The sequence below is a fragment of the Gekko japonicus genome, unplaced genomic scaffold, assembly GCF_001447785.1.
Source record: "Gekko japonicus isolate JY-2015 unplaced genomic scaffold, Gekko_japonicus_V1.1 scaffold1230, whole genome shotgun sequence".
Taxonomy (NCBI): Eukaryota; Metazoa; Chordata; class Lepidosauria; order Squamata; family Gekkonidae; genus Gekko; species Gekko japonicus.
The window spans coordinates 438,454-452,113 of NW_015160249.1; positions in this window are offsets into that span (position 1 = coordinate 438,454).

A 13,660-nucleotide genomic window follows, 5' to 3' on the forward strand; every position below is an offset into this window, starting at 1 on the left:
CTCCCCCCCCCTCGCCCTTCCCGCCTCCCCCCACCCTTTCCCCTCCCTTTCCCGCCCTGGCACGAGGGGTTTTTTGGGGGGGGCCCCACCCGTGTTGCATTGCAACACAATACTGATCCATCGTTGACCGGCATTTAAATGTATTTTTAAATGTACCTCTGCTGTTTCCCCATTTCTGTGTTGCAATTCGCTATTTGTACAAAAGTAGTGCCATTGTTAAAAAAAAATGCATTAAGGGTGACATGGAGGCGTGGACAGCATTTTTCGTGGGGCTAACCTATGGGCTGTAGTGCAACTGTAAAAAAGATGCATTGAGGGTGGCATGGTGGTGTGGACACAATTTTCACGGGGGTGACGTGTGTTGCCTTGCATATCTGCTTCTCTCCCTCCCCCCTCCCCCTCCCGTCCCGCCTCCCCTCTCCCTTTCCCCTCCCTTTTTCGACCAGGCACAACGCAACTACACATGCGTAAAGCACGCCTGTTTTCCAGTGGGTGGGTGCGTTACAATGCAACCACGCCCCTGATCAAAAAAACAAAAGGAGGGGGAAGAGAGGGGAGGGGGCGCTAGATTTAGGGCAAGGCGACAAACCCGGGTCAGAGTTCCTTAATGCGGAACTCCCCCAACAGAATCGGGCCCATTAGACCCGGGGAGAACAGAGAGCAAAGCATTAGTGCGGAATCGGCCTTGGAGCTGTTTCCAATCTCCTTCCTCTCCCCACAACAGACACCCTGTGAGGTAGGTGGGGCTGAGAGAGCTCTGAGAGAACTGCGAATGACCCAAGGTCACCCAGCTGGCTTCATGTGGAGAAGTGAGGAATCAAACCCAGTTCTCCAGATTAGAGTCCTGCTGCTCTTAACCACAACACCAAACTGCCTCCTGAACAAGACTGTCACAGAGCGTGAGGCATCCTTAGGCAGAACTGGTCCCTAGATGGAAGGGGCTCCCGTTTCTGACCAGGGCTCTTTTTGTAGAAAAAGCCCAGCAGGAACTCATTAGCATAATAGGCCACACCCAACACCAGGAACTCATTAGCATATTGGGCCACACCCCTGACAGCACAGCTCATTAGCACATTAGGCCACACCCCCATGTTACCAGAAGCGTGGTCATCCAGCCACACCCACCTTTCCCTTCTTATTCTGTTTACCCTGTTTGTTGTCAAAACCCAGGGCCTTTTTTGGTAGCAGGAACTCCTTTGCATGTTAGGCCACACACCCCTAATGTAGCCAATCCTAATGAATTTCTGCTGTTGGGCGTGGCCTATTATGCTAATGAGTCCCTGCTGGGCGTGGCCAACTCAGGAGCCGGCCGGAACTCCGTTCCTGTGCGTTCCTGCCCAAAAATAGCCCTGCGTTTCTCACAGACAGCCACACCAGCCCATGCCCAGGTAGCCAAAGGAGGGCACGTGACAAGTGAAGTATGACCCTGGTCAAGGCTTATGTAAACATGGCGAGACTATGGATCAGTGCACGTGAGGATGGAAGTCCTGAGAAGGAAAAACGGCACATTCCCTCTGTCTCTCTCCCAGCCTGTCCTTCCTTACAGGGTTGTTATGAGGAAAACAGGAAGGAAGGAGAACCCATGCACAGCAGCACCCTGTACTGCTTGGAGGAAGGGCAGGATGAAAATGTGACTGATAGATATGGCATTGTTTTTCTTTTTTCTTTGGTTTCTAATTGCTGCTAGTTCCCCCGCCCTGCTAATTTATTATTTCATGTTATTCAACTTGTAAGTCACTCCGGGTATCCTGTAAAAGGGCAAGATAGAACTCAAATCAACAAACAACGCTGCTTTGGGTACTTTCTCCTTAGCAACATCTCAGGTAACCTTTATTTCCCAGGCCGGCACCAATGGTCTTAGTATGATTAATTTTAAAAAAATTAATTAGCAGCTACAGCTGTTGCGACTTGCCTTGTACTTTTCAGGGGAGTCTCTGTTTTGTAGGTGAGTGGCAGGCGGGGTCTTTCGCTTTCTAAAGTTCACCTTTCTCGGTGAGTGGCAGCTCAGCAAACAGAGCAGGGCACCACACTTCAACAGAGGTTTTCTTACGTTGGAAGGCGGGTTAGAAAGAGCTTGGATTATTGCCATTAAAATTCAGTAGGCAAAGAGACCGCATAATCAGATTTTTAAAATCTAAAGTGTCATGTTGCCGCACTGTTTAAACAAAGTTCAGGGAACACCTCAGGAAATGCCTGAAATCAGGGTTTCAACAAGTACAAGAACATGCAGCAAGGAAGTGCATTCTTATAACAAGTATGGAGTACTCTGCTGCCTCACAACCAGTGTTCTCTCTAAGCTGAGTAGGCAGGATAGTTTCAAGCAGGAACACCGTTTAAAGGCGCAGGTTCTTTCTCCATGTGTACCTGTTGTGACAACAACTTCCTTTCCCTCTGTTCCTGTGCACACTAAGTCCTGGTGGGTGGGGATTGATGGCAGAAGATGCTGTCAAGTCACAGCCGACTTACAATAACTCCGTGGGGTTCTCAAGGCAAGAGATATTTAGAGGTGGTTTTCCATTGCTGCGGCGGCTCAGTGGTTAAGACGCTGAACTGCAGGCTGGAAGGTTGGTAGTTCAGCAGTTCAAGACCCGAGTGCCGCATGACAGAGTGAGCTCCCATCTCTGGCCCCAGCTCCTGCCAGTCTAGCAGTTCGAAAGCAAGAAATTGCAAGTAGATAAATAGCTATCGCTTAGGTGGGAAGGTAACAGCGTTCTGTGCGCCTTGGCGTCTAGTCATGCCGGCCACGTGTCTTCGGACAGCGCTGGCTCTTCGGCTTGGAAATGGAGACGAGCACCACACCCCTAGAGTCGGATTCGACTGGCTTTCGAGCAAGGGAAACCTTTTACCCTCTGCTGAGCGATCCTGGATTTTTGGTGGTGGTCTCCCATCCAAATCCTAACCGATTCTGTTTAGCTTCTGAGATCTGATGAGATTCGGCTACCCTGGGCCGTCCTGGTCAGGGCAGAGGAGAAGAGAGGGGACCAGGACTGTCTAAAACACTGGCCCAGATTAAAGGAACAGAGTTGTAAAAAAAACCCCCAAAACCGACATCATCGCTTTCCTCTGCACAACAACCCAAGTCTTCCTCCCTGGTGGTCTTTCATCCAAGTGCCACCTCTGGCCAATCCTGATTAGTTTCCAAGCTCTGGTGAGGTCAGGCTAGACTGGCCTGCCCTGTACGTCGTCTCAATCACTTTGTTGACTCCTGAAAGCAAAGATGTTGGGGCTCCTGTAATCTGAAACCAGCAACCTTTCATCTAGTTTGGGCTGATAGTGGCTGAGGTCTCATACACCAAATGACCCACTTTCAATGCACTTTCCAGCTGGACTTTGCCTGTTCACACAGCAGTATCCAGTCGGAAAGTGCGCTGAAAGTGGACCGACACCATTTTTGAGGTCTGTAACTAACAGCATTTTAAAGTTCTGTAGTTCTGTAAACTGGTCAAAGAAGACGGGGACGGCAAAGGATGAGATGGTTAGACAGTGTCATAGATGCAACGAACATGAAGTTGAGCAAACTTCAGAGGATGGCGGAGGACAGGAGGGCCTGGCGTGATCTGGTCCATGGGGTCGCGAAGAGTCGGACTCGACTGTGCGACTGAACAACAACAACAAAACTGGCATTTGCTTTTTGAAAGTCTGGTAAATGAGCTAGTTTCCATAACTGTGAAAAACAGGATGCGGTGGAGTGAGTAAGAGGGCAAGATGTCCAGCAAAATGTCTGGGAACGTCGCTGATAAAGTGGGAATGTTGATATAGGGAGATAAGGGAACCATTCTTGTGCAAGGGAGGTTCATTTTTGCAAGTTCTACAGAAAGCCATAAATATGCCAAGTAAGGGCAACACACACATTGCCATATGTACTTATACAGACACGAGGAAATATGTATTTGGTCATCGAAGGCCCTAATGTCTGAAAGACCGCATGTCTGAAAGCTGTTCGTTACACTGTATAAGAAGTTACTGTTGATGCCTTACAAATGGATTCCTTGGGTTTTGCTACCGAGGATCCCTGTATTGCAATGAAGTTCTGTCTGCTTCTGTAATCTCACTGGCTGTGTTCATCACTGGGCGTCGGCGCACCAGGCAATCTGGTTGCAGTGGTTCGGTGTAGTGATTAAGAGTGGTGGACTCTAATTTGGAGGACCAGGTTTGATTCCACACTCCTCCGTATGCAGCCAGCTGGGTGACCTTGGGTCAGTCCCAGTTCTCTCAGAGTTCTCTTAGCCTCATCTACCTCACAGGATATCCGTTGTGGAGAGGGGAAGGGAAGGAGATTGTAAGCTGCTCTGAGAACTACTTCTTCTTCTTCTTCTTCTTCTTCTTCTTCTTCTTCTTCTTCTTCTTCTTCTTCTTCTTCTTCTTCTTCTTCTTCTTCTTCTTCTTCTTCTTCTTCTTCTTCCTCCTCCTCCTCCTCCTCTTCTTCCTCGCAACATTGTTGTTGTTGTTGTTCAGTCGCACAGTCGAGTTCGACTCTTCGCGACCCCATGGACCAGATCCCGCCAGGCCTTCCTGTCTTCCGCCATCCTCTGAAGTTGGCTCAATTTCATGTTCGTTGCATCGATGACACTGTCTAACCATCTCATCCTTTGCCGTCCCCGTCTTCTTTGACCTTCAATCTTTCCCAGCATCAGGGTCTTCTCCAGTGAGTGCGCCCTTCTCATTGGGTGGCCAAAGTATTTGAGCTTCAGTTTCATTATCTGGCCTTCCAGGGAACAGTCAGGGTTGATTTCTTTTAGGATTGACTGATTTGTTCTTCTTGCAGTCCAAGGGACTCTCAAGAGTCTTCTCCAGCACCATAGTTCAAAAGAATCTATTCTTCGGCGCTCGGCCTTCCTTATAGTCCAACTCTCGCAGCCATACATGACTACTGGGAATACCATTGCTTTGACCATGCGGACTTTTGTTGGCAGGGTGATGTCTCTACTTTTTATCATGCTGTTTAGGTTCGCCATCGCTTTCCTCCCAAGGAGCAGGCGTCTTTTAATTTCATGGCTGCTGTCACAGTCTGCGGTGATCTGGGATCCCAGGAACGTGAAGTCTGTCACTACTTCCACGACTTCCCCTTCTGTTTGCCAAGGAGTGATACCTATGGCCAAAGGCCTCCTTGGTTTGTGTTACTTCTACAATATGGAAAATCAGTTCTCGAGCTAGGAGTTTGGCGAATTCTGGGTTAAACGGAGACCTGTAGTACTCGTGTTCTTCTTTGTCTTGTTCAGAAGTGGGTTTCCCTCCTGCACCGGTTATAGCTATTGCTGTTGCAAACAAAAGAAGAGGTTATAGGAGGTTAGGCCCTGGCCGCATAGGGACCGGGGTTTGCCTTTTGTATAACTGGACAAGCCAGGGCTGCCAGACACCTGCCAGGGGCGAGGCATTCTCCACCCCACACCCCGCCTCCTGCTACTGGTGAGCTGGCTGGTGAGGGGACCGAATGGTAGCCGGGGGAGGCCTAGGCCAGTGACATGGCAACGTCGCTTTCAGCCTGCACCGGAAGTGACGTCAGTATATCACTGGAAATGTCAGGCGCTCTGGTCTTTGGGCAAAACCTCTATGATAAAAACATAAGAGGTTTTGGCCAAATACCAGAGTGTCCAGCATCGCTGGTGATGCATTGACATCACTTCCAATGCACATCGGAAGCAGGGCTATTTTTGGGCAGGAACGCACAGGAACGGAGTTCCGGCCGGCTCCCAAGTTGGCCACACCCAGCAGGAACTCATTAGCATAATAGGCCACACCCAACAGCAGGAACTCATTAGGATTGGCTACAATTAGGGGTATGTGGCCTAACATGCAAAAAGCCCTGGGTTTTGACAACAAACAAGGTAAAGAGAATAAGAAGAAATTGGTCGCTGTGGCTGGATGACCACACTTCTGGTAACATGGGGGTGTGGCCTAATATGTGAATGAGCTGTGCTATCAGGGTGTGGCCTACTATGCTAATGAGTTCCTGCTGTTGGGTATGGCCTATTATGCTAATGACTTCCTGCTGGGCTTTTTCTAAAAAAAAAGCCCTGATCGGAAGCACAGTCACTGTGTCACCAGCCTAGACCTGACACGGGCTTTGGACACAATTATCATTGTCAAAACCAGGGCTATTTTCGGGCAGGAACGCACAGGAACGGAGTTCCGGCTGGCTCCCAAGTTGGCCACACCCAGCAGGAACTCATTAGCATAATAGGCCACACCCAACAGCAGGAACTCATTAGGATTGGCTACATTAGGGGTGTGTGGGCTAACATGCAAAGGAGTTCCTGCTACAAAAAAAGGCCCTGGGTTTTGACAACAAACAAGGTAAACAGAATAAGAAGCAAAAGGTGGGTGTGGCTGGATGACCACACTTCTGGTAACATGGGGGTGTGGCCTAATATGCTAATGAGCTGTGCTGTCATGGGTGTGGCCTATTATGCTAATGAGTTCCTGCTGGGCTTTTTCTACAAAAAGAGCCCTGGCAAAAACTGTTTGAGGGTTAAGAAAAGCCCACTTTTCTGCCTCTGGCGTTGTGTCTAGCCAGAACACTTTCAAAGTGTGCTTGCACACAAAAACTTATACCGTAAATAGACCTTTGTTGGTCTTAAGGGTGCCGCTGGACTCAAACTTCATTCTGGTGCTTCAGACCAAGGTAGCCGGTCACTTGGAATCCCCAGTGTCATTGCTGAACCATTAGATGGGGAAACTTATTTATTTCTGGGTTTTTTATACCCTACCTTTCTCCCCACTGAGTACCCAAAGTGGCTTACATCATTTATCCTCTCCTCACAACAATCCAGTGAGGTAGATTAGGCTGAGTGAGTGTGTGACTGGCCCAAAGCAAGGTTCCGTCAGTCTAACCACTACTCCACACTGGCTACTCACACATTCCCCATTAGAAGAAGAAGATGATGAAGAAGAAGAGATTGGATTTATACCCCACCCTTCGCTACCCAAAGGGGTCTCAGAGCGGTTTACAATTTCCCTTCCCTTTCCATCCCCACAACAGACACCCTGTGAGGCTGGTGGGGCTGAGAGAGCTTTTTCGAGAACTGCTCATGAGAGAACAGCTCTGAGAGAACTTGTGACTGACCCAAGGTCACACCAGCAGTTGCATGTGGAGGAGTGGGGAATCAAATCCGGCTCTCCCAGATTACAGTCCGCACTCTTAACCACTACAACTGGTTCCTCTTTGTAAAATGTGTGTGTGGCAACTCCTGAACATGCCCATCCTTGGTGCGCTACTACCATTGCCTAGAGGCATTGCCTTGGGGGATTGTTTTTATTTTTTAAAGGATGCGTCGTGCAAAAGTAAACGAAAAAGAAACACTTTCCAATGTTTCCCCCCCAAAAGGTCTGTTTCGTGGGTGGGGTGTTTGCTAATGTGATACTTCCCAAAATAATTTGCCTTTGAAATTATATGTGAGAGCTCGTGGTTGATCTGAATTCTGACCCCTACGTATTTACATGAAATGGAAGGCTGTCTGTCTGCACTAACCAAATGCGGATTCTCGCAAGCAATGCAGCCCGGTGGAACGGAGAAAGTAATCGATTGCCGGCTGCTGAGAGCGGAGCCTCATTAGACCAGGGGCTGACTTAGCGTTGCCAGCCTCCTGTTGGGGCTAAATGCAGAAACACACCACTGTGTAGAAAGGCTTTGCCAAACATCAAATGAATCTCATTGCACCATTCAATAGATGTATGTTACATTAAAAAGACTTGTTTATTACTTCTTGGAAATGGCGGCTTATCGGCTCAGTCAATGTACATACAAGGTTGCAACCAACCAGCCAACAACCAACCATATAATATGGAAACTTTATAGAAAAATCAGCTAATCAGCGGAGCAGCAATTGTACATCCATCCTTGAAGACCGACAGTCTTAGCTCCACAGTGCAACTCCGCAGCTAGAGACCTGGCAAACTCAGCAAGGGGAAAAGGCACCTGAAGTTCCTCCTTTCGGCTGCAGCCTTTATCACAAGACAAAACACTTCTTCAGATAGTTGGAGGAAAACTTCACAAAGTTGGCTGCAGAACAAAACAAGCCAGTTTGGTGCAGTGTTCCCTCTAAGCTGAGTTAGTGTGCGCTGGCTCACGGTTTTTTAGCCTCCGGCTCACACATTTCTGTTTTAGCTCAGGAAGGATGGCTCCAGAGCAAACTAATTTGTGCAGCAGCCAAATCACTCACTCACAACTTTAATGCAAGTAACTCACAAAGTAGAATTCTTGCTCACAAGACTCCACAGCTTAGAGGTGTCGTTGGTTTGGTGTAGTGGTTAAGTGTGCGGACTCTAATCTGGGAGAACCCCACTCCTCCACTTGCAGCTGCTGGATGACCCTGGGCAAGCCATAGTTCTCTCAGAGCTGTTCTTGAAAAAGAGCAGTTTCTGTCAGAGCTCTCTCAGCCCCACCTACCTCACAGGGTGTCTGTTGTGGGGAGGGGGAGGGAAAGGAGCTTGTAAGCCGCTCTGAGACTCCCTTGGGTAGTGAAGGGTGGGGTATAAATCCAATCTCTTCTCTTCCTCTTCTTCCTCTAAATAGTGAACACAGTGGCATGTTTGTGTATTTAGCTCTTACACTGTGTTTCCCATTTATTTCATTTTGTATACCTCCAGTTGGGGCCTGGAGATCCCCCGGAATTACGACTGGTCTCCAGACGGCAGAGATCAGTTCCTCTGGAGAAAATGGCTGCTTTGAAAGGTGGACTCTAAGGCATTTTGCCCCACTGAAGTCCCTTCCCCAAATCCTGCCCTCCCCAGGCTCCACCCCCCAAATCCCCACAGATTTCCCAACTCGGAGTTGGGAACACTAGGCAGACTGGGAAGCCAAACTGGCCTAGGAAAAGGAGAAGAAGAGATTGGATTTATACCCCACCCTTCATACCCGAAGGAGTCTCAGAGTGGCTTATACAATCCCCTTTCCCTTCCCCTCCCCAAAATAGACATCCTGTGGGGTACGTGGGGCTGAGAGAGCTCTGAGAGAACTGCTCTTGAGGGAACAGCTCTGAGAGAACCGGTGTCCTGACCCCAGCGGGTTGCCACCTTCTGCTGCCACCACCCTGGACTTAGGTACCTTGAGAAGGCCTAGGGTACCCTCCCAAGCCCCTTCAAATTGCCCCTTTGTAGCTGAGAAACGTAAGCATGATGACCAGGCAGAGAAACAATTAAACAAAAAGGGTTTATTATTACAGTACTGGGCAGGGGAAAAACAAGACAAGACAAGGTGCTTTAAAATACATAACAGTGTTGAAAGGCCAAAAGAAACACAAAGCTAACACAGCTACCTATTACTCCTTAACTGTTACTACTCAAGCCCTACAGCTCTCTTATGCGAGGCTTCTGCCTGTACTGACTGTCCCCAGTGAGGGATCTTTCCCCAGACCAGTCTCCTCAGCTTAGATCTGTGAGAGGCAAAAAACCGCAGAGAGGAAAAGAATACGGCTTAACTGACCACCAAGGTCCTGGTCACACCAGTGGGAAAAGCCGCGGGGGGAGCCAGAACAAACAGAAGCGCGGCATCGGGATCAGACAGGTCCCCCGAGGCTCTGTGCTTCTGCCGGCAGCCGCAATCACATGCTGCAGGGGAAGCGACTCTAAGAAGGGCGAGGAGGGCCAGCCGCAGCAGTTGTGAACATGCGCAGTTCACCATTACCATGCATACCACGGGATAACCATGCGTCGGTGATTCCATGGCCGCTGGTGCTGCGCGTCATCCGGTAGGTACTGGCCTTTCACTAGTCTCTTTTAGATCCACATCTTCGGCCAGAAGTTACGGGTTAGGGGCGGGTGCGCGATGCTTGCCAGTTGTTGCCGTCTGATCGTGCTGCTTTGATCCACCCTCAATCCGTCCCTTCCCCATAGCTAATTTTCTGTGTGACCGGGACCCAAGTATATGAACAATCCCCTCAGAGAATTCCTCGACCCCCATTGGTTACCGCTGGCGCAAAGCCTTGTGGGGTTTGTAGGCTATCTGCTTCCCACTCCCAGGCGGGTCTCTTAGGCCTCACTAGGCCCAGTCCTGCACAGATCTCCAGAGGCCTACACAGATCATGACAAGATGGAAGAGGAGAAAGGTTTCCATCTGGCCTGGAGAAAAAACATCCGATCCCTTTCATAGAACTTTAATCAGATGTTACTGACCTCCATGCATTGACAAGTTTTAGTGGCCTATTAAATACCTCATTAAACCTCTGTTATAGTGGCAAGACACTTTCTCCAGGCCAGTTGGCAACTCTAACTATACAGCATGGGAAGGAAGTAATAAGTTATTGCTGGAATAATACGGCTCAGACAGAGGTAATCAAAACACTGAACCTTGGGGAAGAGCACTAGACAAAATGCTAGTGCAGTGCCACCGATACTCTCTGGTATGTCTCCAAGATTTGAACCCAGGGCTGCATAGAGACCTGTGCTGTTCCACCAGGCTAGGCTTTCTTTGAAATCCTTTGCTTCAGCCCTCTTAAACAAAGTCTTTTTTTTTTTTTTTTTGCTACCAGGGCTGGTGAGGCTAAATCCCCCAACGATGCCTCCCCCTGGGCAGGGGTCGTTTCGTAGAAAAAGAGCTAGGGGAACTCATTAGCATAACTCATTAGCATATGCCACCCCCCCTGACATCACCGGAAGTGTGTCATGAGGCCACACACCCCGCCCCAACAGTCCTGGCCGGTGGGAGTGCAAGGAAGCCCCGCCAAGGCCTTCCCTGGCCCCAGGCTGGCAGGAGTGGGGAGAGGCAGGGAGGAAGCAACTTACCCTCCCTCTTCTCCTGCCTCCTCCTGGCTGCATGAGGGCCGGAAGTGGGGCGGCAGGAAGCAGGGGGCGGGGCTTCGTCATGTGCCCCGCCCCCTGTACCTCACCCGGGGGAACTGCGATCCCCCGCGATCCCCCGCGATCCCCCCCGAAATGACCTCTGCTCCTGGGTGCCTTTCTGGCTGCGTGTTTTGAAAGTTTCCCCAGAAGGAGTGGGTTCAAGTTCCGCCTGCTATTCCCATTTTGTCACTGCTGAAAACGTACACCGCAAAGGCAAATTTTATTTTAGTCTACATGTCCCACAAAAGAGGTCGACCACCCCACACCACCCCCTGGCCCTGCCCACAGTTTTGCTTTCTTAAGTCAATCCCCCCCCTTTCCCCTCCAGTGAGCTATTGAGGAAAAAAGCTAAAGGTTTGGGAAAGATACAGATTGCAGCCATCTAGTGGCAGAAGACGGCAGGGCAGGCAAAATGGTGCAAAAAGAAAGACGGAAGTTCTCTAATCTGTGTCCTTGAGGGGAGTTGAACTGTCTGTTTTATAACAGTGTATAAGCTGCTTTGACCATGCGGACTTTTGTTGGCAGGGTGATGCCTCTACTTTTTATCATGCTGTTTAGGTTCGCCATCGCTTTCCTCCCAAGGAGCAGGCGTCTTTTAAGTCCCAGTAGTCATGTATGGCTGCGAGAGTTGGACTATAAGGAAGGCCAAGCGCCGAAGAATAGATTCTTTTGAACTATGGTGCTGGAGAAGACTCTTGAGAGTCCCTTGGACTGCAAGAAGATCAAATCAGCCAATCCTAAAAGAAATCAACCCTGACTGTTCCCTGGAAGGCCAGATAATGAAACTGAAGCTCAAATACTCTGGCCACCAAATGAGAAGGGAGCACTCACTGGGGAAGACCCTGATGCTGGGAAAGATTGAAGGTCAAAGAAGACGGGGATGGCAAAGGATGAGATGGTTAGACAGTGTCGTAGATGCAACGAACATGAAGTTGAGCAAACTTCAGAGGACGCCGGAAGACCGGAAGGCCTGGCGTGATCTGGTCCATGGGGTCGCGAAGAGTCGGACTCAACTGTGCGACTGAACAACAACAAAATAAGCTGCTTAAGCCAAAATATTAGCATTTATGGTTGGGACCGAACTATTATGCTGCTGTTCTGGTACATACTGGCAGAGAGAGTAAATAAATGAGTGTCCCATTTTGGGAAAGTAAAGAGTTATAATGTCTTCTTCTTCTTCTTCTTTTGTGTAACAAAGTCTGAGTTCAGTGGCACCTTTAAGACCAACAAAGTTTCATTCAAGGTCTAAGCTTTCATGGAGTTAAAGGTGCCACTGGACTCATCAGACTTTGTTCTGCCGCTTCAGACCAGCACGGCTACCCCACCTGACTCTATCTTCTTCTCTGTGTTTGGGTGGGTTGTTGCCGGTGTGGAAAAAATTCTTCTCTGAAGCTTACTGCAAGGCAGTAAGCCTGTTTCTACCAAGTACTTGACACACCATTTTTCTTTGAACATACATTTTCCCCTTTCTTCAACTACCTTTTAGCTGTACTCTTCTCTTCCTACCTTGTACTTAATCCTGTTTTTCTCGCTGCCCCTCTCCCACTCTTTTTCGTTCTTTTTTTTTTTAAAAAAAACCCTCTTCCCTCTCTTTCTAGTGCCAGTTTGGTGTAGTGGTTAAGAGCACAGACTCTGATCTGGGAGAACTAGCCTTGATTCCCCACTCCCGCACATTAAGCCAGCTGGGTGACCTTGGGTCAGTCACAAGTTCTTTCAGAGCTGTTCTCTCAAGGGCAGTTCTCAGGTGAGCTCTCTCAGCCCCGCCTACCTCACAAGGTGTCTTTTGTGGGGACGGGAAAGGGAAGGGATTGTAAACCACTCTGAGACTTCTTTGGGTAGTGAAGGGTGGGGTATAAATCCAGTTTCCTCCTCCTCCTCCTCCTCTGCTTTTCTCTTATTTCCATCCCTAAATATAAATGCATCAGCCTATTAACATATATTTAATACACCTACCCTAGGGATGCCAACTCTGGGTTGGGAAATTCCTGGAGATTTTGGGGGTGGAGCAGCCATTTTCTCCAGGGGACCTGATCCTTTGCCATGTGGAGGTCAGTTGTAACTCCAGGACATCTCCAAGTGCCACGTGGATGTCACCAAAGCTCAACTGATCTCTGACTCATGAAATTTTTTTTCATTTCAGTCCATCTTTCAGGCTGGCTTTGCAAAACTGAGTAGATAAGAGCTAGTTTGGTGTAGTGGTTAGGAGCGTGGACTCTGATCTGGGAGAACCGGGTTTGATTCCCCCACTCCTCCGTATGCAGCTGCTGGTGTGACCTTGGGACAGTCATGGATCTTTCAGAGCTGTTCTCTCAGGAGCCGTTCTCAAAAGAGCTCTCTCAACTCCACCTACCTCACAGGGTGTCTGTTGTGGGAAAGGAGATCATAAGCTGCTCTGAGACTCGTTTGGGTAATGAAGGGCGGGGTATAAATCCAGTCTCCTCCTCCTCCTCCCCAGCTCATGGGTGGAATAAATGTTGTTTGGTCTCTAAGCTGACATTGGAGTTCTGTTTTACTTTGGTTTAGCCCTTCTGCTCTGCCACTTCCACTGAAATTACTTCGGGGGGGGGGCAAGAAAGACGAAAAGTCTCCCACCAAATTTTCTCAGGAGAGCCTGCACGAGGGACCATTCGATAAAGAGTTTTGTTTTCTGTCATCCAGTAGGAGCAGTGTGATCCTGAGACCTTGGGTATGAAGGCTGTGACCTTGAGGAGATATCTTAGCATCTGGTCATGGACGTTGTTAAGTCGCTCGCTTAACAGTCGGAGAGTGATTCAGCAAAAGTTCTACTTTATTCCACAACTCGAACACAACTCCAACACGGATCAACATCCTTTTTAAACTCTCCCAGCTAATGTAGCCACGCCTTACTGTACATTACCAACCA